The sequence below is a fragment of the Equus caballus genome, chromosome 18 (genome assembly GCF_041296265.1).
Source record: "Equus caballus isolate H_3958 breed thoroughbred chromosome 18, TB-T2T, whole genome shotgun sequence".
NCBI lineage: Eukaryota > Metazoa > Chordata > Mammalia > Perissodactyla > Equidae > Equus > Equus caballus.
The window spans coordinates 29544529-29570802 of record NC_091701.1 but is presented as its reverse complement, the minus strand read 5'-3'; the positions used below and the strand labels follow the sequence as shown (position 1 = coordinate 29570802).

Below are 26274 nucleotides of genomic sequence, written 5' to 3'. Positions count from 1 at the left end.
AAACTGAAACTCTAAACCCATTAAACAACTCCCCATTTTTCCCTCCTCTCAGCCTCTGATAACCGCCATGCAGCTTTCTCTTTCTATGAATTCGACTACTTTAGGTAATTCATATAAGTGAAATCATACAGGATTTGTCTTTTTTGTGACTGGTTTGTTCCACTTAGTATAATGCCTTCAAGGTTCATACATGTTGTAGCATGTAACAGAATTTCCTTCCTTTCTAGGTCTGAATAATATTACATTATATGTGCTTACCACTTTTTCTGTATCTATTCATCTGTCAATGGACAATTTGCTTCCATCTCTTGGCTATTGTGAATCATGCTGCTATGAACATGGGTGTGCAAATATCTCTTTGAAACCCTGCTTTCAATGCTTTGAGACCCTTTCCTCCTTATTTATATTCTGATATATATCCAGAAGTGGGATTTCTGGATCATATGGGAGCTCCATTTTTAATTTTTTGAGGAACCTCCATACTCTTCTCCATAGCAGTTGCACCATTCTGCAGTCCCATTCAACAGTGCACATGAGATCCAATTTCTCCACATCTTCACAAGATACCTACGTTTTTGATACCAAACACTATGCAATAAAGCATCAACTCATAGTGAGACATCTCAGCATCCAGGCAACTTACTTAAACTAGGGTTGAGCAAACAATAATATGTGTTGAGTTAGCCTCCTATCATATATATATTTGTTATTTATATATCTGAATGGATCAGTTTCTTACTTAAATTTTTGTGGACTTGTAGGTTAAAATGTGATCCTACTGAAATATAGGTGAGGATGTTTTGAAAGTTGTGGATGTGAAAGGAGAGCTGTAGTACAAACATAGGCCTGGGAGCCAAATGACCCGGGTTTTTCCACCTGATCAGTGTTGTGTAACATTTGGCAAGAAAACCAATCCACCTGAATTGCTATGTCCTCATATGAAATAAGGATAAAAATAGCAAATTTGTAGATTTGACTTAAGAATCAAATGAGAAAATCAACATGAACATGCTAGCACACTGTCAGATACACAGTAGGTACTTCATGCATTTACTTGTCCTCTCTATTTATCTTCTGGTTTATACCTACTTTTCCATTTCAGCATCAAAAGAGCCCTAATCTGTAGCTTCTGGCATGAAGATCTCAATTAAAAATGTTCCTTCAGTATAACATAACATAGTACATTAGAAGCAAATGATGACTTTTCCATGGCATATTTTTATACACAGTCTCCATACTAGTGCAAATTATATTGAGAGATGAAACACTAGATAATATGCTAACATCTCAGATTACCAGATGAATATTCTTTGTAGATATCACAGTTAATTCAGCTGCATTTAAAATTTTTTAATAAAATATATAAGTAAGCTACAGGCTATAAAGGGATAAAATGAGATAACTATGGTCCTCAAAATTCATGATCAAGTTTTTTAGAAGATATTTTCTTATCCTGTATTAATTTTTAAACAGTTTTATTTCCTCTGAACAAATCATTGTACTAAGTGATTTTAGGAATATCCATTATTGCAAACAGAATCTGTGGTGCTTTCTGAGGTTTCATTAATTGATTTATTATTTTTCATCCCAATTTTCCATAGCCTATGTCTCTTTATAATATTATTATGCTGAGCAATTGTTTTGATTTCTTTAGAAAAAATTTTGGTAAAATAACTGTATTTCCCCCACATGTTGGCCACAAGGATGCCTGTGGTCAGATTTGCAGCCCTTGGGCTAAATGTATGGAATATTATTGAATGTGTTACAGTACTTAAATTACTGTAGTTTTGTTTTTTTAAATATTTTTTTTTTGAGGAAGATTAGCCCTGAGCTAACTACTGCCAATCCTCCTCTTTTCACTGAGGAAGGCTGGCCCTGAGCTAACATCCATGCCCATCTTCCTCTACTTTATATGTGGAACACCTACCACAGCATGGCTTACCAAGCGGTGCCATGTCTGCACCCGGGATCCAAACTGGTGAACCCCAGGCCGCTGAATCGGAACATGCGCACTTAACTGCTGCGCCATCAGGCCGGGCCGCTGTGATTTTATTTTTTAATTTTCTTTTACCCTAACTTTTTCGTTCTTCCATTTTTATTTATTTATTTTATAACTGATAATTGGTACATGATACTATTTAAAGAATGAGATAGAGATAAAAATGAACACTGTTGAGTCAGCAGCAATATTTAAACTCATACTGAAATTTAAAATAGAAACATCAAATTGTGGGTCTTTGTTGCTTCTGTACAACCTCAGTACCCTTAGAGCCAGAAAGATTTCCTTTCTTTAGTAATTTATTTACCACTATAAGCCCTAGTTCTTTTTTCATTTAATTAAAGATGTACCACCTGTCCAGACGAGAGCTTCATTCATGTACATGATCAGGTCTATGTTATATGAACCTTTAAATATGTTGTCTGTGACATGAAGACAATATCTGCTCAAAATGTACTTAAAATAATTACATGATTAAATTATATTATGCTACATGCCTCGCCCAATCCCTATCACTGTTTTCCTTCAGTCTACAAATTTTTGGTAAACTTTAACCTTTTATTACTAACTTAATCAAGAGATGACAACGGAAATGAATACAAAGAAAAAGTAGTAATAACATATTTAATGAATAAAAGGTTATGGTTATCCTCGTGCATTTTATAGCAGACTATATTATCCCTTTCCTCTCAAACATTTTATTTTAACAGCAGCGCTCACACACTCTTTAAAGTTCTTGCATGAAAATAAACACCCACAATCAGCAAATAAATGTTATTCTAAAAATACCCATAAAGAAAGATAATAACTCAGGTTGTTTTTTTAAAATCATGCAAGCAAGTTAGTGTATATATTTAGAAATTTGGTAATTATCATCAGTTCTATTCATTACAGTTCAAAAGTAGAAGAAATAATAAGTTAAATTGTCATTTATTTTTTCATACATCAAGAGGAAAATAATGTTATCGACTTGATAGATCTTACCCATTGTTGTAGGTCCATCTGTACCTGTAAACACATACAAAACTGTCTACTCAAACTAAAAGACAGTTCCCTCACCATCACTTCTTTTCATTAAAACTGAAAATTCGTTGAAGAAACAGATGCATTTCAAGAATCGTATTATAAGGTAGAATTCTCCTTTGCCAATATGGACATATTGCAACATTATAAAATTGTAAGCTGGTGATTGTTAAAGAATTCAAAAGGATTATCCACATTCAAAGAAAGAGATGAACAGATTCTTTTCCTTTATAAACTTTTTTTGATTAATAATTTTCATCAAAATATAGATCACATGTAATACTAATGTTTGTTATGCACGTGTAAATACCTATTAAATTAAGACATTTGGCAAAAAGAAAAAAATCAATGGAAAAACCGAAACGCAGCTATTTTGACTGGTATATTTATGGACAGACACAATATATCTGGCTTTATAGGTGGGGTTATTAAATACTTCCATCTGAAACCACCGCATTTATCACCTGGTTCAGGCTGCTAGGGCTAGCTGCCATCGTCTAACAGAGGAAGAGCTACACAAATGTTTACTTTGTTAGTGGTCCTATTGTGTGGAGAACATGAATTGTCAAGGAGACCTGGGATATGCCTGAAGCTTGATAGCTGCCTAAGATGTAGAGGCAGTCCCTCTCCGATAAACCAATAGCTACATCATTTAGGTGTTAAAATATTTTGGCCAATGAAATCAGTGCAGGTGATTTCCCCAATAGAGAAAATGTCCTCTCCCAACATGGAGTTTCACATTTCCAATCTCAAACTCATTATAAGCTTGAGATAAATGCTGAATTTTCCAACAACAGAAGACCAGAGAGCAGCAGTCTCTGTTTCTACGTACTTACTGTGGGTTGACAAATTCATCCTCTGAAACCTCTCTTACTAGCTTCTCTGTTTCTAAACCAGACATTTGTAGGTATGAGAAATAGAGAGATTACTGGCATACTTTAAGAGGCAGTTGTCCTATAATGATGAAGAAGTGTTTATGTCTGTTTGACTGGATACATTCTTCACTTTGTTACCATATGTGCAACATGGTCAGATGGTTAATGAGTTTTCAGGGCTGAAATGCATCTGGTCCAACTTTAAACTTATGGTTTATAATACTTCACTGGAAAGCATGTAATTAATCTTTCAGTGGATAATCTACCATAACTCGTAAACTAATTAAGAATAGATATTCTTTTAGCAGGATTTGAAAACTAAGTTTTACATAGGTCAAGGGACAAAAAAGCCTCCATATTGATAGAAAAGCAATAACATCTCAAATAAAATTGGCCCCCTCCCTTACTCCTCTTCTACCAAATCCTTTTGATAGAAATGTGCCTCTTCATTGAATGTGTGCTGTCAAATAGTCTTTCCCTTAAGGAAAAGGACAGTCTCTTATTCATCTTTGAATCCAGAGCATCTGGCATAGAGTAAAAGCACAAAAGGTGTTTATTGATTGAAATGTTATGGGAGTTAGTTCAAAGAGACTCCACCTTGCAAGCCATAAATTTACACAACTATGTGGGCAAATATATGTACAAGTATATGTATATCTACAATACAAATATATATTCAACTATATGTATCCAAATTTCACAAATGAATAAACTGAGGCACAGAAGTTTTCAAAAGAAAATATAAAGTCAGACTGATAGTTATGTTTCATCTGTGATTCAAATGAAGAGAATCTGATGCTGAAGTTTAAGTTCTTAACACTATGATATATGAGCTACTAAATAGTTCCTCATTTAGCTTAACATGATTTCTTTAATCCTTCTAACCTTCCCAATCACATTGGCTTTTCTAATTTACTATAATTCTAAATAATTATAAATAATAAATTTATAATGAATTATAAAGTATAATTTATTTTCTAATAAAATCTCCATAAGTGGTGTTAGAGAATCATATGATATACACCTTTTTTGCTTGAAATGCAAAATTTCTTTAGAAAGTATAGTAATTTATAATACCATCAGCATCATAAATGTTACAGATTTTTTCACACTTTTGGCAACATTGGGCACTTAAGAGCTTTCTCCTCCCAAATTTTGCTGGTGTTAAAAATAATGTTATTATTTTAATTTACATATTTGATTTTAGGTTGAAACTTTTCCACATGTTTATTTACTGGTTTCATTTTTGCTTTAATTTCATATTCATGGTATTTGAAAACGTGTCTGTCCATGTTTTAGCGTATTTCGCATCAATTTGTATGACCGAATTATTTATCAATGACTCTAGATCTTTATTATACTGGCTGGAAACTTGCCCTACTCTTTTGTTTATTTTATTTTTCAATGTACAGTTTTTAAAATCATGTTTAGTTTCAAATCAACTTATTTTTTCCTTAAAGAATCCTATTTTGTTTATGCTCAAGGTATTTTTGAGTCCAAAAATTTAATAAAACTTCATTAATTTTTTCCATTCGAATTACTTTTCTATGTTTCTTTAATCTAGCAAGAACACATTTTGGTTTGTTGGATGAAATGACCCTTATTTATTTGAATACAAATCTTGAAATTCTGTCACCTCTTCTGGTTACCAGAATGTTGCCAACCACAATACCTTGCACAGTGTCTGTAGCATAAACATTATCAACAAATATTTGTTGAATTGCATTTGATTACATGTCTGGTGCATTTAAAGCACTCAATAAAAGTCTATTTATCAATTAATTTATTAACTACTTCATAGGTATATTCATTAATCCAACAAATACTTATTTAAAACAAACTTCCTGTCAGTCACAGTGCTAATTGTCTAAGAAACAAATATTGTTCAGACAAAACTGCTGTCTTGAGGACTTCAGAGTTTATTTAAACCTAAATCAGTATAATCTTGGTATTTTAATAAATGAGTGAATAATTATAGTATAGTCTATGAAATATATACAAGGGAGAAAAATATAATTTACACGATTTAAGAGTCATTATAGGTTTAGACTCCATTGGGAGAAATGAGGAAATTAAAATCTATACCATACCTCAGTATTCAAATTAGCTCCCAGCTGAGATGCTTTTAGATACTTCTACACCTATTTATCATTTCATTCAATCATCAAACATGAAAAGTCAAAATATATATATAATATATTATTGTTATTGACAGTCTCAAGGGTTTTTTAACATCATAATTAACAGGGTGCACTGTGGGCAGATAAGCTGAGTCAGCCATCATGAAATCAATTAACTATGCAAACAATAATATATGATCTCCTTAATCTGAACATTTCCCCTTTATATTTAGAGAATGTTTAAGAGAGCTGCAAGTATTTACGGTGGGGAAAAGACAAATATCACTTTGTGGCTAGTAGAGATGTATTTGGATTATTACTCTTAATTTTGTTCATCTTCTACTTCCATTACACTGAAGCAAGTTTGATCTTTCATCTTTCATGTACCCTACAATAAGAGGATCTTCTTAAAGAAGTCTCTCAGACCTTCCAAACACTGCAGTTATTGGGTAATTTCTCCTATCTCAATTTCCCTTCAAAATGCCACAGTGACTTTTAGTTAAGTACACCAATTCTTGTTTCTCGCTGAATTAATCCCACAATTGAAACTGAAAGACAAAAATACATGAGAATTCCTGACTGAATAACTGTAGTTTATTACATACCGCTATACGTCATTCCCTTCGCTTTGTCTCCCTATATGCCCTAGAATGACTCTGCTCAGCTATTTTAATGATATATATATCATATCCTAAAATCTCTGCTTTTTTGACCTTCTCATCTATATACACCATCAATGCCCAATCATAGAACAAGAAGTTGCCTTAAACCACTTCTTATTTATTTAAACACTCAACTAAATAAAAATCTCTGCTCACCACCACTATATTTAGCATATGATTTTTTTGTCTCCTGTTTAGCAAAATTATGGAAAGTATTCAAGAGAACATCCAACATCAATATCCTTGTTTATGCTTTCCTTAATTAGCGTAGGATTATTTTCTAACACAATTCAACAATTAATTAAGCAATAGACTCTATCCCAAAAATTGTTATGTAGAGATATAAAAATGAAAGAAGATAATTAAATGCATGAGGGCATAGACTGCATCAGTTTAGCACAGAAAATGGATGTTGAATAAGTCGTTACAGAACTTCTTCCAGATAAGAGAGAGTAGAAAAATCAAGACTTTCTATCTGAAAACAATGATAAAGCTGAACAAAATATAAAAAATATCTATTTTAGGCAGTGAATCACAAGCAGCACAGGACTATGGTCACTGAGAGGAAGGGAAGCAAATGATAAAAGAGGAAGCCTTTTAATTGCAATGGCTTTCTGGATAGAGCCAATTGCAAAGTGCAGCACTGGGTGGGAATGACTTAACAGAGACCATCCTTCAGGTTGAGAAGGCATCATTTAGAGCTTGGAGAGACTGCGTGTGTGTAATTTTCCCCATGCTGAAGCAGAGGAAGCCATGCAGAGAAAGCTCCAAAAATCCATATAGTTGTCCCTTTGAGTCAGTGGCTGAAGAAGAATCTTTGCATACATAGAATGAACTCTACAAGGCTAAGCAAAGAAAAACTTTTTTAAGGAAATACAGTTATGTGGAAGCTGTAAGCCAAACAATTCTCAGAGCTCAAAAAGGCCAAGAAACATTCAATTTCTTATCCGCCAGAATAAAGAGGTCTTGTTGAATGATGGTCTGTTGAATAGATACCTGAGAAAGACTACACATAGGAGTGGGGCAAACTATTCTTGGGGTAAGGGTTAATCTAGAGGTAAACAAATAAACAGAAAATTGATAAAGATATAGAATATATAAATAATCCTCTCAACTAACTTGATCTAATTTGCATCATGGAATATTACACCCATCAATTTCAGAACAGAAATTCTTTTCTAGTGAACCTGAAATATTCACTAAAATAGACTATTTGTTGGATTATAGAAATGTCTCCATAAGTTTATAAATATTCTCTAACTACAAAGCAAATAGAAATTACAGAAAAATATGTGGAGAATATCAAAATGTTTAGAAATTAAACTTCTAAATAACACATGGAACAATGAAGAATCACAGACAAATCAAAAAATATATTGATCTGAATGAAAATTAAGATACAATGTATCAAAATTTGTGGTTTACAGCTAAAGCAGTGCTTATAGGACAATTAATACCTTCAAATCCTTTGTTGAGAAAAAATAAACTATAAAATCAATTATCTAAGCTTCCACTTAAGAATATAGTAAAATAAGAGCAAAGTAAGCCCAATTAAGTTGAAAGAAGGAAATAATGAATAGCAGAAAATCACTGGAATAGAAACTGGAGAAACAATAGAGAAAATCAAATAAAGCCAAAGGCTGATTGAAAATGCGTTAGTAAAACTGATAAACCTCTAGCTAACACAAGAAAGAAAAAAAGAAAGTAGAAGAAGAAAGATTAAAATCTCCAGTATCAGAAGAGAAAAGGGTCACATCCCTGCTCAGATATGTAAAAGACCTTAAGGGATTATTGTGAAACAAATTTAGGTTGATATGTTTAATAACTTTGAAGAAATGGATAGATTTGTTTTCCTTTTTTTTCTTTGTGAGGAAGATTGGCCTGAGCTAACATCTGTTGCCAATCTTCCTCTTTGTGCTTGAAGAAGATTGTTGCTGAGCTAACATCTGTGCCAATCTTCCTCTATTACACGTGGGATCCTCCACAACATGGCTTGACAAGTGGTGCTAGGTCCATGCCCAGGATCTAAACCAACAAACCCTGGGCCACTGAAGTGGAGTACATGAACTTAACCACTACACCACTGGGCTGACCCCTGGACAGATTCTTTTAAGACCCAAATTACAAAAACAGACACAAAAAGCAACTGAAGTCATCAATAACCCTATAGCATATAAAGATATTGAACATGTAATTGAAATGTTATGAGAAAAGAAAACTCCAGACTCAAATAGCTTCACTGGTATAATCAATCAAATTTTTAAAGAAGATATAATAATGATCTTACACAAGCTCTTTTAGAAAATGAATAGCCAAAGGATTCCAGAGAAAAAAGAACAAAGCTGGAGGTATCACACTCCCTGATTTCAAATTATACTACAAAGCCATAGTAACCAAAACAGCATGGTACTGGCACAAAAACAGACACACGGATCAATGGAACAGAATTGAGAACCCAGAAGTAAACCCACACGTGTATGGACAGCTAATATTCGACAAGGGAGCCAAGAGCATACGATGGAGAAAGGAGAGTCTCTTCAACAAATGGTGTTGGGAAAACTGGACAGCCACACGCAAAAGAATGAAAGTAGACCATTCCCTTACACCATGCACAAAAATCAACTCAAAATGGATTAAAGACTTGAATGTAAGACCAGACACCATGAGACTTCTAGAAGAAAACATAGGCAGTACACTCTATGACATTGGTCTGAGCAGCATATTTTCAAATCCCATGTCTGACTGGGCAAGGGAAACAAAAGAAAAAATGAACAAATGGGACTACATCAAACTAAAAAGTTTCTGCACAGCAAAGGAAACCATCAGCAAAACAAAAAGACAACCTAACAATTGGGAGAAGATATTTGCAAACCACATATCAGATAAGGGGTTAATATCCAAAATATACAAAGAATTCATACAGCTCAACAACAAAAAAACCAACAATCCAATTAGAAAATGGGCAAAAGATCTGAACAGAGATTTCTCCAAAGAAGATATACGGATGGCCAACAGGCATATGAAAAGATGCTCAACATCATTAGCTATCAGGGAAATGCAAATCAAAACTACAGTGAGGTATCACCTCACTCCGGTCAGAATGGCTATAATTAACAAGACAGGAAACAACAAATGTTGGAGAGGGTGTGGAGAGAAGGGAACCCTTGTTCACTGCTGGTGGCAGTGCAAACTGGTGCAGCCACTATGGAAAGCAGTTTGGAGTATCCTCAGAAAAGTAAGGATAGATCTACCATATGATCCAGCTATTCCACTGCTGGCTATTTATCCAAAGAACTTGAAAACACAAAGGCATAAAGATACTTGCACCCCTATGTTCACTGCGGCATTATACACAATAGCCAAGACTTGGAAGCAACCTAGGTGCCCATCAAGGGACGAATGGATAAAGAAAATGTGGTATTTGTACACGATGGACTACTACTCAGCCATAAGAAATGACGAAATCCAGCCATTTGTGACAACATGGTTGGACCTTGAGGGTATTATGCTGAGTGAAATAAGTCAGAGGGAGAAAGTCAAATACCATATGATCTCACTCATAAGTAGAAGATAAAAACGACAAAAAAACACACACACGTAGCATTGGAGATTGGACTGGTGGTTACCATCGGGGAAGGGGGGAGGGGGGAGGGCAAAAGGGGTGATTAGGGTCACATGTGAGGGGATGCACTATAATTAGTGTTCGGGTGGTGAACATGATGTAATGTATACAGAATTCGAAATATGATGTACATCCGAAAAAAATAAAAATTGAAAAAAAAGAAAAGAAAATAGAACAAGAGGAATAATACATAAGTAATTTTATGAATTCAGTATTATGCTAATAAGGCCAGCATTGCCAAAGCAAAAACATTACAAGAAATTGAAATTACAAACCAATATCCCTTAGTAATATAAACACAAAAGTCATGAACAAAATATTAGTAAATTAAATTCAACATTCTATGTATATACATATTTATATATAAATGAATACATATATACATTTCTATTAAACATTCAAAGAAGAAATAATGCCTATCCCCCCAAATTCTTCCAGAAAATCGAAACAGAGGGACCATTTCCTAAGTCATTTTATGAGGACAGCATAAGCCTAATTTAAAAAGCAGATAAAGACATTACAAGAAAATTACAGACAAATATCTCTTTTATATATTGATGTAATAATCCTCAACCAAATATTAGCAAATTGAATACAACCATATATAAAACAACTTACACAAAAACTGAGCAGAATTTTTTCAAAATATGCAAGGAGATTTCAATCTGAAAATCAATCGGTGTAATCCACTGCACCAACAGGTTAAAGAAGAAAAATTATATGATTATATAAATTGATACAGAACAGGCATTTGACAAAATCCAACACCTCTTCATGGTAAAACCTCAATAAACTAGGAATAAAGAACTTTCCCAAATTGATAAAGAGCAGCTACAGAAAATCTAGAGCTAACATCTACATAATGGTGAGAGACTGGACGATTTCTCCCTAAGACAAGTATGCAGGCAAGGATGCTCTTTCTCATCACTTCTATTCAACACCACATTAGAAGTCCTAACTAATACAACAAGACAATAAAAGGTATACTCATTAGAGGGAAGAAAGAAAAAAGGCCTTATTCACAAATGACATAATTGTACATCTGGTAGACCCCAAAGAACCTAAAAAAATAAAAATAAATAATAATAATAACAGTCTCCTGAAACAATAAATGAGTAGAGCAAGGACGCAGGACATAAGATCAGAAGACAATAATCAATGTTTTCTTATATACCAGCAATGAATAATTGAAATTTGAAACTAAAAAAAAATACAATTACCAGAACAAAAATAAAAATGAAATCATTAGCAATACGTCTAATAAAATCTACAAGATCTATATGTGGAAAGTTACAAAGCACTAGTGAAAAATGGTATAAAATAAATACTTATGTGTACATCCTAATATAAATAAATAAATAAATAACTTGAGGAAAAGATAAATCTCCTATACAAAAGAGCCCAAATAATCTATAGTTACTCCACCCTGAAGGCGGTGGAGCATAACTTCCTATTCCTTAAGAGCAGACCATGTATAGTGACTTCTTTTCAAAAAGCACAATATGGTAGAAAAAATAGCAGAAAGGTAGCAAAAAGGTAGGAAAAAAATAGTAAATTTCCAGTGGAGAATCTTGACAAGCACTACCTTAGCTGGGTGAGCAAGCTCCATGTGAACAATGACAACGCGAGTGGGCAGTATTTACCTTTGATATTATGTGATGAAAATGGCACTTTACCTCTGTGGTCTTCCACTCAAACATCCATAACTCCATCTAACATGAGAAAAATATAAGACAAATGCCAACTGAGGAACATTCTCCAAAATACCTGACTAATACTCCTCAAGCTTCAAGGTCATCCAAATAAGGAAAGTTTGAGAAACTGTCACAGCCAAGAGGATTTAAGGGAATATGAGGATTCAGTGTAATGGGGTATCCTAGACTGAATCTTGGAACAGAAAAAGGACGTTAGTTAATAAGAATTAAATCTGAATAAAACATAGACCTTAGTCAATAATAATGTGTCACTATTGGTTCCTTAATAGTGACAAATGCTCTACAGAAACATAAGATGTTAACAATAGGGAAACTCAGTATGAGGTACGTGAGAAATCTCTGCACTATCTGTCTTCACAGATTTTCTGTAAAAAATTTATTCTAAAATAACAAGTTAATTTTAACAATCAAGCAACGGAATTTAACACATGAGCATAATAAAACAGAAAAAATGACCATCTCAATATATGGAAAACATTTAACAAAATTTGACACTCATTTATAAGATAAACACTCAGGAATATAGAAACTTTTAATTAAGCTCTTCAGAAAACAGAGCTTACCTTATACCTAACAGTAAAATTCTGAATGCTTTTTCCCTAAGATCAGCACTTCTGCTAACGTTGCACTGTAGTTTCTAGCCTTTGCAGTAAGGCAAGACAAAGAAATAAAACTCAATCCGACTGGAAAATAATAAGCAAAACTGACTTCACTCATGTAGGACATAACTGTTTGCAGAGAAAATTCTAAGGAATCCACAAAACAGGTATTAGAACTAATAATTGATGTAAGAAAGGTGGTAATACATAGTAGTTATTAAAAAATCAATAAAATTCCTATATACTAGTAAACAATTGAACATTGAGATAAAATGCCAGTAAAATAGCATCCAAAACCAAAAATAGTTAAGGATAAATTAAACAAAATATGTGAATTATACAGTGAATACTATGAAACACTGCTGGGGAAAATTAAATAATTGAGAGATATTCTATGCCAGTGGACTGGAAAGATTCAATACTATTAAGACGTTAATTTGCTCCAAATTGATCTGTAGATACAACCTAATTCCAATTAAAATCTCAGTAGACTTTTTTCCAGAAGAGATTTACAAACTTAAATCATAATATATAGGGACAAGCAATTTATACAGAATAGTCAAAACTATTTTACAAAAGAAGCTTACAATGGGAGTGCTTATATACCTAATATCAAGATGTATCATAAAACTACGGTAATTAATAAACTGTGTCATTGGCATAATACAGACTATATCAATGGGGCCCAATAGGGAGGCCAGAAATAGACTCAAATATGTGTTATCAGTTGTGATAAGGTTGTGACAAAGAGGCCAAGTAATTCTATTTGGAAAGGATAATCTTTACACAAACGGTGCTGGACCAACTAAAATCCATAGGGAGGAGAATAAACTATAACACCTACCTCACATCATAGACAAAAAATAACTAATAATGGATTATAGACTCAGAATAGAAAACATTTGTTTACAAGACTAGTGTGTGGATATTCACAGCAGTGTTACTCATAATAGCCCCAAGATAAAACAATACAAGTGTCTATCAACTACTAAATGGATAAACAAAATGTGACATATCCATACAACGGAATAATAGCAGTGAAAAGGAATTAGTCACTGCAATATCTGATAACATGGATGAACCTCAAAAACAACATGTCAGGGCCTGGCCCTGTGGCCAAGTGGTTAAGTTCACACGTTTCACTTTGGCGGTCTGGGGTTTGCCGATTCAGATCCTGGATGCAGACCTACCCACCGCTCATCAAGCTATGGTGTGGCAGCATCCCACATAGAAGAACTAGAAGAACCTGCAACTGGGATATACAACTATGTATTGGGACTTTGGGGAGAAAAAACAAAAAACAGATGTTTGCTCAGGGCCAATCCTCCTCACCAGAAAAGCGTACCTTAAAACATTTTTAAAAAAGCAAATATGTCATGAAAGAAGCCAGACATAAAAGACCACATGTTGAAGGATTTAATTTGTATAAAATTTCCAGAAAAGGCAAATCAGTACAGACAAAGCCAGCAGTTGGGAGTTGAAAGAAGAAAATTTTGCTGTGGTGGAAATGTTCTAAAAGTCTATTGGGATGACAATTTTACAGCCTTATAAATTTACTAAAATTCTTTGAAATATATACCTACAATGGTCAAATTTTATGGTATTTAATTCACACCACTATAAAATTGTTTAGAAAATAAAAATGACCATAAGACCCAGTGATCATGCTCTTTGGTGTTTACCCAAATGAAGTGAAAACTTAACATCCACATAAAAACCTGCACAGGAGTGTTTATAGCAGCTTTATTCATAATTGCCAAAATCTGGAAGCAACTAAGGTGTCCTTCAGTAGGTGAATGGATACATAAACCATGGTATAGCCAGATAATGGAATATCATTCAATGCTAAAAACAAGTGAGCTATTGAGCCAGGAAAAGACATGGAGGCAATTTAAGTGCACATTACTGAGTGAAAGAAGCCAACTAGAAAGGGCACAGATTGTACGATACCAACTACTGAGGTTATGGAAAAGGCAAAACTATGGACCAAGTACGAATATCAGTATTTGCCAGGGGTTAGGAGGTGGGGAAGGATGAACAGGCAGAGCACAGAGGATTTTCAGAGAAGCGAAGCTACTCCATCTGATAATACAATGGTTGATATATGTCATTATACATTTGTTAAAACCCATAGAATGTGCTAAGATTAAACTTTAAAGTTAACTCTGGACTTTAGGTGATAATGATGTGTCACTGATTGATTGATTAGTTCATTGGTTGTAACAAATGCACCTTTTTTTTCTGTCTGGATTTTGATAGTAGGGAAAGCTGTGCATATGTGGAGGCAGGGGCTATGTGGGAAATCTCTGTACTTTCCACTCAATTTTGCTGTGAACCTAAAACTGCTCTAAAAAATAAAGTCGAAAAAATTAATAAACTCAAAAACTGAAAAAAATTAAATAAAAATGAATTATGGATCTAAAATAAAATCCAAAACTATAAAATTTCTGGGAGAAAACAGAAGAAAGACTATGAGCCTTTGGAGTAGGCCAAGATTTCCTAAATAGGACATAAAATAACACATAAAAGGAAAAAAGGATACACTGGACACCATCAGTTTAAAATTTACTCTTCAAAATACTATTTAAAATTTTAAAATGAGAGAGTCTGTCACATACTAGGAATAAACATTATATATATAAAATATATGACAATAATAATATAGAAAATAATACTAGATCCCAAAGAACACTGCGAAAGTATTTTAATGTAAAATTCACAAAAGTCAATATAAAAGTTCAACTAATCTATGACACAATGCCCCATAGATTTATGTAACAGCAAAAAAAATACAAATTTATAGCATAATGTGAGAATACTATATATCCTTCAGAATGGCTAAAGTTAAAATGATTGACAATTTTCTGACGCTTAACAGAAAACGTTTTTTGACTCCTGCTTTCAAATATTCCTGATTCACTTGTCTCTTTTGTGTTTTCTATTTCTAAAATATTTTATATTTAAAATATTATATTTCTAACATATTTTTGTCTTTTTCTATTTTTATCACCATTAGTTGGCTTATAATATGTCTGAATTCATGTATAGTTTGAACTTTAAAAAAATTTTTAAAGAGATCATATTATTTATACTTCCCCTACGTGTATGTGGAATTGCAAATTATGTGTTGTAACTTTTCTCCAGTTTCCTTCCGTTATTCCTTTTACGAGATGTGCCATTTATTTGCCTTCATTTCTTTTGTTCTCTTTCTCCTCTTCTTTTCCCCTTTCCAATCACTATACTTACTTTTCTGTGGTTATTACTCATATTTGAATTTGGAGGAGGAGGTGGTGTGCCAGGTAGAAGAGGCTAATTTATCATATGGTAAAAATGCCCAAATTACACAACAAGTTGTTAATGTTATGATATCTAACAATTGCGGCTCAGCTAGAGGTCAGTTTTATTTTGTTACCCTCCTCACTCTAGGATCAAGGTAGATGGAACAGCTGCTATCTAGAATATTATCTGGCATTATGGCAGAGAAAAAGAAAACTCCACAAGCAGTCTCTTGTGGAAATTTAACTATCTTTCATGAGTGACATTCATAACTCATGGACCAGAACAGGTCACTTGGCTCCAAATTACTATAAAGAGTTAAGAAATACAGTTCTATCCTGTGCCAGCAATATTTGGACAGCAACGCTAATGACTAGTACAGGTGAGGTTTGGATGGGGGTCAGCTAAGTTATGGAGTCTCCAATTTCAAGGTAGGTTTGTTTTTTCTTATTACTCACTCACAAAGTCTATTGCTTCTTTCACATTAGGAGTGTTTTTCCCTTCCATTTTTGGCCTTAAACGTGGATAGGATGTATAGAAACGCTGTTTACATCACTGGTTCTAATGATCACACGCACAGGCCTCTCCACCGTCTTCCAGGTCTCCCAGGACCCTTATTCTTCCCAGGAATGGCTCATAAACCCTAGAAACGGCACATTAGAATGATTTCTCCCTCAACAACTTCTGTGTTTATGGCCTGTGTTGTCAACCTGAATCTCAACAGAGATGCTGGTCAAGTCCCTGCTTCTCATGACTAAAGAAAAAGTCATTGGGATAGACCTGCGCTGCACCATTGCCATTTTGAGAGCTCAATTTTCTGATAAAGTGTCAGGAGATATGCAGGCACCCTAACATTCACTGCCATTTTGCTCCCTATTTCATTATATCTGGCAGGAATAAAACCAAGCTTTATTTTGGTTCTTGGGTTTTTTTTAATTTAGTTTTTTTGTTTTTATTTTATGCTATATCAAGAAAAAAAGGAAAGGTTAAAGAAAGTGAGAAAAAAGAATAAAACACTTTTATTCTCCTATATTTCAAGGAAAGTTTCTATGATCAGTTCCCTAATTCTTTAATGGAACTATTTCTAACTGTTCACAGACTTGGAACAACAGAGGATTTTGCTGTTCTTTTTCCAACTTGTCCCTCTCAGCCCCTGGGAGCTGCATGAGTACTTTCTTCAAAATGTTGATGCCCTATCCTTTTCCTCCTTTCCCACTACAGGTCTTTATTTTTCTTGCCTCTGCTCTTAAACTTTGCTTCTCTCTTCAATCGTTCACCATCCAATTCATTCCAACTACTACTAACAAATGAATTTCCCCCAATCAGTGTTCCCTAAGATGAATACTATTCATTGCCTACACAGTTAGTCTTCACGCTTTTCTCTCAGCATACCTGACGAGAATTTAGCACTTTAGCTATTTGAACTTAGGCTATATGAATTTCGTTAAAGCTTATGCTATATGATATAAATGCAGGTTGAGACTAAATAATGGAGAAGCTTAAATACTTGTCTAAGAAATTTAGCCTTCAGAGGCTATCATATACACACAAGCAGAATATTCTCTAATGACTGCAGTCAGAAGCCAATCCCTCCTGTTAACTCTAACAGCATTTTCTCATTTATTTACAGTATGTTGAAATGGATTTTAACATGTATTTTATGTCTCCTTAATGTCAAACACAATCTCTTTATATCAGTATCTTACCTGAATCTGATTCAGATATCTTAATTAATCAATTAAAGGATAGAGGGCAAAATATATCATTGATGTATTATACTCATAATTGTTTAAAATTGTAGTAGATAAGATAGATAATTTGCTCTGTATAAATAATATGATTTGTTTGATGCTTTATTATCTCATTTACAAGGTATCTTAGAAAATACTTATAATTTCTCTCATAATTATCAATGAAGTGAGATCAAATTTGCTACTCATCCTTCCTTTTCCCCCTCGATTTTCTTTCTGAATCAAACTCTACATTCTGTCCCTCATGACAAGAAAAATTTCTGCAAAGCTTTTCAATTTTCCGAAAAATGTCTAGCATACAGCCCTAGGATATTATAGCTGCAAAACACGAGTTTCTTAGCACTAAAACCTAATTTCATTGCCTACAGGTACTGTTATCATTTTGTTCTTTTAAATTATTGTATTTCGCATATACAGTAAAAATACAATTTGGGCAGCAACGCGCACATTTTTTAACTACATTTGATTCAGTGTAGAACCACCTAATATATCTTTTTAACAATTTAAACTAAAACAATTATCAATACATAAAACTTTTTAGTCTGTTTTTATAGTTAAAATAAGATGCATTTCTCATGCATTTCTTATTCTCATATAATTATTTTTTCCCCATTCCTGTTTTTGTGAAGGATCATTACAAATTCCTGGAGTTAAGAGGTTTTTCAACTGTCAAGCCGTTTTATAATTTATGACTTTTAAAATTTATGCTGCCATACTTTTTCCATCATTAATAGTGGATTTTGTTATGAATAAACAGAATACTAGACTCGTTTTTCTTTCTTGTACTTAAATGGGTCGTGTCTTTAGGATTTCTAGTCTTAGAAATACATCAGTTTACATTAAGATGACTCAGCATTCCCAGTAAACCATCCATAGCCTGACATCTGATACTCTGATTTCCTGAAATTAATACTTTATTCGCCCACGAAAAAAAATGCAAGTATATTAATAAGAATGGTAACATTTCATACATTCAACATTCAGCAAGTTGTCTATTACGTCAGACTTTGTTGAGAATAGCTCGTACCTGGTTCATGAAAAGTAGCAGAAGTTGTGAAGAAACTGGGTAGCCAAAACAATCCTTCCAAACATTTCCCAAGTCATGGCACACATGGAAGTCAATAAAGTCTGTTCAGTTCACTGAGACCACCGGTTACTTGTCTAACTGGATGTTTGGATTCAAAGCTGGTGGTGCCCAGCCAGGGCTCCAGCTACCCAAATCTCTCTCAGCTGCCTCCAGGGCTGAGTGAGTCAGAAACATGGCACAGCTGCTGCCCATTCACAGCATGCTAGGGAAAAGCTCCCGCTCAGGGAAGCTGAGAGCAAGAATGCATCAAAAGGAAGGAACTGGGTGCCGAGAGGCGAGAGGCAAAAGGCACAGACAACTGTTCCTGACAGTTTTGACTCGGCTGTGACCGGTCACCTACATCCAGCTACTGAGTCCATAATTCCTTATCTAAATCCCTTGGTGCAAGATGTCTCTTGGAAAACAATTTTTCCCATCTCAAAAAGGTAATTTGTTGTATATATAGCATGTATTACTTAATTCTCCAGTGCCGCCTGGAGAAATATCTTGTAAGAATAATCATGTAAAGTAACATAATTAAAGACTATGAGTAATCTCCTATCCAGGTCAGATTTTGATACCAAATAAGTTTATGTCAAATTGGCTTCACATGGGGTCAACTTGCCACCAAATAAGTTTCAAAAAGTCGTCTGATTTTTAGAACTATTTTGATTTCAAAATTGTGGGAAAAGCTTTGTGAACCAGTATAATATTAGATAGTCTACATTTATTATTATTTGTCCTTACTAATATATTCTGTTATCATCCAAGGAGAGTTTTAAGTACTAATAATTAAAAGGTATAAATAGGGGGCTGGCCCTGTGACTGAGTGGTTAAGTTTGCACACTGTGCTTTGGTGGCCTAGGTTTGCCAGTTTGGATCCTGGGCACAGACCTACACGCTGCTCCATCAAGCCATGCTTTGGTGGCATCCCATATAGAAGAACTAGAATGACTGACAACTAGGATATACAACTATGTCCCGAGGCTCTGGAGGGGTAGGGTGGTGAAAGAGGAAGATTGGCAATAGATGTTAGCTCAGGGCCACTCTTCCTAACCAAAAAAAAAAAAAAGGCATACCTTTTTAAAAAAAAGTATATATAGGACTATGGAAGTGCTAGGAACACAAAGGTATGGCACAAGTTAGCCCATTGAAAAAATATGAAACAATTAAAATAATTAGAATTGATTGCATTTTGAAAGTCTCAATATCTTAAATTTATTTATTTTTTCATGTTCTTATTATTTCCTGTACTTCTAAAAGACTACATTTAAAACTTGGGATGCACAGAACGCTGCGTGCATCGTGACTGCTAAGTCATTATTTCTTCATCTCACATGAGTAACACCATCTCATTTAAGAAATGGAATGCATGAACTGATTACTCTGAAAAGAGAGAGTTTCTGCAGCATTCTGTTTTTTAAACAGCACCTTGTAATAGTTGGGCTTATTGCATTGAAACAATCTACTCCAAGGGCACTGTTTGCATCAAAAGTCTTCTCCACATAATGTGAAAGTTTCTTCAATTGTGAGCTGTGCAGTAGTAGTAGTTAGGGCTTTATTACTTAGTTCTAATTTGTATTGATGGCCTAAAAAAAGTAGCATGCTTTGCAGTTCTATGAAAGAAAAGATTATAAATGGAGATTAATTATAATTTTGCTAGCTCAGTACTTGTAAAACTAAAGCAATTTATATTCTTTCTCTTAATGATCTCCATTCCTGATTGCAGTAATGTAATCTAATTGTGATTATGATAGTATCTGAATCATGTGGGCCTCAATGTGATTGAAACTACTCTTTGCATTAAAAAGTAATTTTGGAGTAATGATGAAAAGTTACTGTGGAAAATTGGCAAGTAATATATTTTACTCTGTATCTTAAGTTTCTGCTTTCATTTTTGATTATATCTCATAGCATGGATAAGTATGATATTATATCAAGGATTTATTACATCAAAGCCTTATCGACAATAAGTATAAGTGTCAGGGATAAGCATGATATTATTGAAATAATAGTGATATGGGTGAGTCAGGGAAATGACGGAAGATTTAAAACACTAGGATAAGGTTTACTGAAACTAGAAACCAAATAAAGAGGGGGAGCCTTCAGTATTGCACAGATATGATAGCCAGCAGAAAGAAATGCTGTGTTTTAGCTGACACAGCACATACTGTTTGGATAGACATTAAGGAAAATAAGGATAGTCAGGTGTTTTGTGAATGTCGAAATATACCTCAGGCTATGAAGAAAAAATAGAGTAGGAAATGTTTTTCTTCTAGACAAAATTTCCTTTGCAATGTTGAAACTCGTTCAGGGAAAAAAAAGTACATCTCACATTTGTGGTCAGCTAAAGAAAATGATTTTTGAAATCATACCCTAGAATGTGAAAAACAAGTGAATGAATACTTAATGTTTGAGAAATATTTACTATAGACACACTTTGATATGTACATATTGTGAAAATAAAGGAATCCAAGAGATGTTGCTCTGGGAAAAGATATTTTGGAAAGAATGCAAAAGCACAAAAGCGTATTTATCTGAATCGTATAAGGCATGATGAATTTGTGGGAGAAAATTACAATTAAAAATGCTTGTGATGCATTTAAGATTCATTTAAATTATGACTAAATGAGAAAGCTGATACAATTTTAAAAAAGAACAGCATAAGCAAAATTGTGTTTAAAATATCTAGAAACAGATATTAAAGAATGAGAATTGAATTGACAATAGGTAATAAAAAGAGAGAAGCTAACTAATGGGTAACTATCAAAATGTTTGTGGACAGATTAGCCCTTTTTTGTTGTTATTCTTGTTTTTTTTTTTTATAACAGGAAATATTTGCTAATCCTTCAAGCAGTTGTGTGGATAACCTAAGAATACCAAGGAGGTGACCTCCCCATAGCAGTGATTCCAAATATATGAAAGCCAGTCTTTCAAACCATCTTCTCAGGGTGACACCACAGGAGGATAAAAAGATAAACCAAAAAAAAATTACAAACGCATTTTGTAGTTACTACTGACAGTGAAAAAAATCCTCTTTCTCCATCCCTGGAGTCTGTGAGGATCCATTTGAAAGTGTCTCTTGCAGCATTGATGTAACGCAGAAGAGAAGGGATTGACTATATATAAATGGCTCACTGTTTCTGGTAGGAAGAAGTGCATTAACTCTTTCAGGCCACTAGAGTCCATTTACCAAATTACTTTTCTTTCTCTCTTTCTTTTAGTGCCACAAATTGTACTGAAGAAGTAATGCAACTCCATGAAGTGCATCATTTACTCCCATTCTGTCTTCGATGTTTATGTACAGATAAGTGCCTTGTCTATTGCCCTTTGTAGACTCTCCCTTTAAGGGGAATACACTGTGAAATAGATACTCTCCAGGCTCAGTCAAGAAGAGAATATCTTGAGCCTCTATGGTACATTACAGCCAGTTATAATAGACCAGGGAGGGAAGTGTGCCTCCTGCCATAATGACTGTAACATGATGACCCTGTGAACACATAGATGCATCAAACTGTAGCACTGAAACTTTTGCAGTTTTTCTTTATCGGGGTTAGTATAGCTGTAAGAATGTCCAAAATAGACAAGATGCTTATTTCTTCCCACCCTGCTGGTGAACTTATTCCCGATATGGAAACAGGATGAGCCTGCTTCACCTCGTTTCTACCTTCTCAAATGAATTGCAAAATATTTGCGCTTCAGGACAGAAAATCTATCTTTGTTTTTTCTGGTGAATCATGAGTCTGTGGTCATGATATTTTTGTCAGCCTCTCTCAGAAGAATATGGAAACGTTTTGTAGCAGAAAAATTGTTAGGTTCTTGGACAAAGACTCTAGACGTATTAAGCTTTTGGTGGTAGAGCTATTGGTTTTGGAAAAGTCTTGGTGCAAGTAGCTCATTTATTTATTCACACACTCAGCAGGTGTGTGTTAAGTAAGTGCCTGCAATCAACAAACACTGAAATGAGCACTGGTGAAACAAGGGTCATCCCACCACCCGTGAGTACTTTCTCCTATGGCCTACAAGCCATTGGGAAATACATCTCATTCTGTTCAGTGCCTTCATTCAATTGTTCCCTTGATATAACGGGTGAATTGGAGGACACTAGGCAAACAGAACGGGCATATCTAATTTACTGTTGGGTTTGGGGGAGACTTCCTAGACAAAGAAATTGGGTGTCATAAAGCCTTGGTGGACACTGGAAAAAGGAGATCTAAAGTCCCATTTCTATCCCTTCAGTGTGTCTACATGGAAGAGGCATTAAAAAAAACTTTTAACACTTGGTGGATAGCTGTACAATCATACATTTTGTTGAGTGAGATTGTTGTGTGTATTACTGATTCTCAAGAGGACGCAGTGAGATAACAATGTAATTTCTTTTTTTAACACTTTCAAGTCTCCCTTTCCTCTTTTCCTAAACTTCAGGCTGCTTTCTTTTGTCTCCAGCCATTCAGGGACAGCCCATTTGCAATAATATTTCTCCTGCAACATTAGTTATGACTACCGATATGTAGCATATTTTGTGAGAAAATGATAACTGAATTATTAAATTTTCTTTATCTAAGGCAATGATAATCAGCCCAGACTGGACTTTAAGAACACCTGGGAAACTTTTCAAAAAATACTGATGCTCCATCTACACTAATTATACCAGAAAACTAAGAGAGAGAGCTGAGCAAATGACTCGAATGGACTAACGTGTGGAAAGACCATCTGTGCTCTTGAATGAGAGAAATATATTCACATTATAGGTTACAGGACCAAGCCAGTCACTAAGGGCAAACCAAATTCATTAGGTCTATATAACAACAGAAGTGTGGTAGTGTCAACATCTGTTCTTACCTGTTCGTTTTTATATAGAACCTTAGTTAGTATCATTAGGTCTAATTCTTGGTTCAGAAAATGTCTCAGCATTTCCTTTTATATTTTGACCAGGTTATCTCTTCACAACTATCATAGTAAGTCTTGACTTAGCCCTACGTAATAATCTCTCCAGTCTGGAGATTAACATGTTCAATGTTTGGATTTAGGAGGAAAATTGCTTATTAAAGTCCATAATTCTTAATGTCCATGATGTCTTGAGTTTCAAGGCCAAAGACCATGAAATCATGGAATATATTTGGTCAATCAGAGTAACAATGACTACTATTTATTGAGCTTCCATTCCAATGACTATGCTGGGTGTTTTCCATGTATAACCTCATTTAATCCTCAGATATGTTTGTCTTCATTTTATGCACAAGGAAACTGTATCTCAGAGAAGTTTCACAAATTTGCTGAGGCAACACAGCACATGCAAGCCCATATTCAAACCCAGGATATGTCTGACACTAAAGCTATAATCTTTTCACCCCACCATACTCCCTCCCTCTATAGAAAACACTGAAAGTGTCTTTGGAAAAGTTGTATAGAAATTCCCTCAGAAGCTAGGGCACTTTTCTATGACAAGGGACATATAACTGTAGTTATAGTCACAGAACAACCCAGTTATGTTTGACAACAGCGCATGAAAACAAGACCTCTTAAAGGGAGATTAATGCCATCAAATCCTTTCAACTCAGACCTACACCTGCTTATACAATTGGCCTTTCACATACCAGTCGGTGAAATCCAGCCTTGGGAGAGTGAGACACATGCAGTATTTATATTGTTGTTGAAAGTTTCACGGCCTTCAAACTACACAGGTTGGAATTGAATTTGAAAATCTGTCTCCTGACTTCTTTTGAGGAATCACTAATCTTCCAAAGGATGCTGAGCTGGCTCTGCACAAACGGGTAGGCTAGAGAAAGAGGTTATGCTGTGGCTGCTAGAAGAGGCTATGCTGTTTTCTTCTTTACTTAGAACAAAAAAATTACTTGCTATATTGAAGTTATTCGAAATCAATATCAGAAAGAATACTTCCTTAGCCTTAAAACAATAGAGCGAAGCCCTGCCCCTATCATTTTGACTTCTGAGTGCATACGAAGTAAAGAGAAATGGCTAAATATAGGCTGAATTAAAGTCTCTTGATCTGGTAGACCTAGGTCGGGAGCAAATGGCCGGCTGCGACTGCTCCAGCATTATTTTTCAACAAACGGGAGGTAAACTGTGGCATCATGCTAAAATTACTGAGGTCTTAAGCCAGTCACTGTTTATTCCAAGTTGAGAAAGAACAATCTATTTCTGCATTATTTTCTATAACATCCAAATTCCTAGTGTTGATCTCCTTTGCTTTAAAACAAATATGAGATATTATTTGATCAAGTTGAGATTGCCTAGTGCTTTATTCTTCTCAAAGCTGTGCAAATACTAGAGTTAACTAATTCCTGAACTGCGTAAGTGATAGGATATTGGAATCTGAAGAACCATGTAATGTTTCCATTTAACATCTTTTTTTGTATCTTGTTTTTATAATAGTCGATGTTGTCTTTTGCCCTAAGAAGAGGGGTAGCTTAAAGTACTTCCCAAAGTGGCAGAGTTGCAGGAAAAAATCCGATTGCCAAAAGCCAGTTTCTTAGCAACAGCACCCTCTCAATGTGTCACACAGTCTGAAGCCCTTTGGCCCCTCAAAGGAAGTTCCTTAGGTGTCTTTTACACATTGAATGCTTTGTGATAGTTGAGGCCTGCTGGCTGTCAACTCCGTCCCTTAAGGGAACTTGACAGATCTTAAAAAAAATCAATTTTAAGCTCACATGCCCCAGTGGGTGCCAAAGCCACTTCAGAGAGCCTGAAAGATGGCTGAGTCGACAGGATTTGACTTCTAGAGGTAGAAAGGTGACAAACTCTATCATGAGAAAGGGGCAGCTCGGGGCCTCAGAGGCCTAACCTGCTCCCAGGATCTGGGGCCTAGTGTTGTATTGAACCTATTTATCTCTTTCATGGGCCTAAGGTACCACAGGGAAAGAAAAGTTGTTCAAAAAATGCTGGCAGAATTCAGGGGTGTAAATGATGAATTACTTTTCATCAGCTGAAAGGAAACATACTCCGGAACAATACTGAAAGGGAGCAGGAGCGGCTGACCCCCTGCTTCAGAGCAGCCAATATCTTCATTCAAGAAGACAACCATGAAATTACACAGAAAATGGGATTGTCAGGAACAGCCCCTTGAAATCTCAGTATACAGTCATTACTGCATGGGAAAAAGCCTTCATCCACACATCATAACTTGTAACAGACAAGGAGGGGGAAAAAAGAACAGAGGAAAAAAAAGACCTGGGAGTTGCCAGTAGGAATGTAGAAAATATTTGTTGATTCAAACTTTCCCCCATAGCTTTCTCAATACCTTCACTCAGCTTTGATAGTGTATTAACTTTATCCTGATTGTCAATTCCTTTTTTTGAGAAATTTTCAAAGAATTTGTATAAATTTTAAAGAAGTAGCCAGGGGAGAAAGAGCTATCTTTATATTCATAAAGTCTTCACCCTACAAGATAAGAATTAAATGGACCCATATCATAAGTCCACCAATTTTTGCTTAAATAGTATTCTAAAACTCAGTACTGTAATTCCTTAACTATTATACAGAGCTTTCTTAAATTCTTCATTCAACTGTCAACTTTTGGAAGATCAACTAATTTTCGAGACTATG

At 34.7% G+C, this 26274-nt stretch overlaps 1 long non-coding RNA gene across 2 annotated transcripts in view; it reads right to left on the bottom strand.

The window, feature by feature from the left end:
- LOC138918762 (uncharacterized) overlaps positions 1-18977 on the bottom strand; it is a 159334-nt gene extending 140357 nt beyond the window's left edge. The window contains exons 1-2 of one of the 2 annotated variants that reach the window (XR_011428485.1): positions 18670-18977; positions 11945-12013 (exon numbers count right to left, since the gene is read on the bottom strand). This is a non-coding gene — a long non-coding RNA (uncharacterized lncRNA). The remainder of the gene's footprint in view (positions 1-11944; positions 12014-18669) is intronic. The other variant, XR_011428484.1, reaches the window with a different exon arrangement.
- Positions 18978-26274: the final 7297 nt, after the last annotated feature.